Raw genomic sequence first — 1,861 nt, forward strand, 5'->3', positions numbered from 1 at the left:
ATCCATATCCTATATGTTAATTAATAATAACCTTATACAGAAGATCATTTGATCAAATGTTTTTTGGTTATTTATGTAAATTAGAAGGATTAAAAATCATAGAAGAAGTACACGCTGGATTACGCAATACACATTAATTGGGTCTAAAGTAGAAAATTAAAATAAAAAGAAAAGAATATTATTGTTAATCAATGATTTATGACTACATGAAAATTGTATGTTGTTGTCACTAATGCCAAGTGCACGTTGTGGTTCTACTTAAACCACCAAATGTATTACACCCAACAGTTTCTTTATGACCTTTTTAAAGCTAGGGTACAAGTATTATTGTTCCAATTTATCACCATCCTCAAGAGGTCATAGGTTCATCTTAGATGCTATTAATTACTTCTTAAAATAGGCAAAAGACATTCCCTTGAGACAAATGAAAACTTATTTTATTCAAAATTTCTTTAAGGATCAAATCAAATATTGATTTGGTGTTCCTGATCAAATCGTATTTGATAAGGGTTTATCATTGAGAAAAAACTAAGATAAAAATATTTTAATATAGGTACAACTAAGATACAGTTCTTCTCATCAATATGATTCGACTAGTTGAATGCACTTGATCATAACATTGAATCAATATACAAAAACATCTATTACATCGTATAGATGGATTAGTCATGGACTTAAATAAAATGTTGATTCAAATTCTAAAAAAATATTGGATGGTAAAAAATGCCAAGAGCATGAAAAGTTAAGAGAACCTTCGTAGGCATACATAATAATATATAAAACCCCAACTCATTATATACCATTTTCTTTTGTATTTAATGAAGAAGATGTTCTCCCTATAAAGGTGCAGCTACCTTCACTATGTTGCAAACATATTTTCATGTCTTATGTTTAGATGATTGACAAACACTATTTCTCTTGGACTACTTGTTACTTCTAACTTTTCAGGAATCGAAGATCGGACGATCAAGAAGAAGCCAAGTTCAGGATTGCGTAGGGACTGCTTGTTGCTTTTAACTTTTCAGGAATCGAAGATCGTACGATCAAGAAGAAGCCAGTTCAAGATTGCATAGGTTTAGGGTTGAGACAGTCTGTACTTTTTTACCTTTTGCGTCCACTTGTAATGGTCAAGAGACTAATGCTAAGTAACCCTACACACACACACACACTTGTTTACCTTTTAAGTCCACTTGTAATGGTCAAGAGATTGATGCTAAGTAACCCTACACACACACACTTGAGAGACTTAGAATTTCTGTTTTTGCCCACATCGGTCAGGCCGATATTCATATCGTCCTGGACGATCAGCTTAAAATAGAAAGTCTAAATATGTATTCTTAATTAAGGCAGCCGTCATTTACATATCGGCCTGGATGATACGTGTATCGGCTAGGAAGATAAGCTCAAAATAGAAAGAAGTAGCCGCCTTAGACAGTTAAGGAATACGGTATTTTTAAATTATCGGACCGGATGATCCCCGGATCGGCCTGGAAGAAATTACCTAATTATGCCTTAATTGATCAGGAAATCAAGGGGGTAATTAAGGATGATTGATACGATCATATCGTCCTAGACGATCGCAGGATCGGCCAGGACGATCCATTCAAAACCCTTAAGTTACTTCAAGACGATAAATATCGGCCAGCTCAAAAAGAGGGCGATGCTCAGGACGATTTGCCTCTGATTTGAACTGATCGGCCAGGACGATCTCGAGATCGGCTGGGACGATCAAGCAAAATTCTAATCATCCAGGAGTCCATCCAGGGCGATGCTCTGGTCGATCTGATGGGATTTGTACTAATCGGCCGGGACGATCGAGAGATCGTCCGGGACGATCGAGAGATCGTCCGGGACGATCGAG

This window comes from Dendrobium catenatum, unplaced genomic scaffold (genome assembly GCF_001605985.2).
Source record: "Dendrobium catenatum unplaced genomic scaffold, ASM160598v2 fragScaff_scaffold_1338, whole genome shotgun sequence".
NCBI lineage: Eukaryota > Viridiplantae > Streptophyta > Magnoliopsida > Asparagales > Orchidaceae > Dendrobium > Dendrobium catenatum.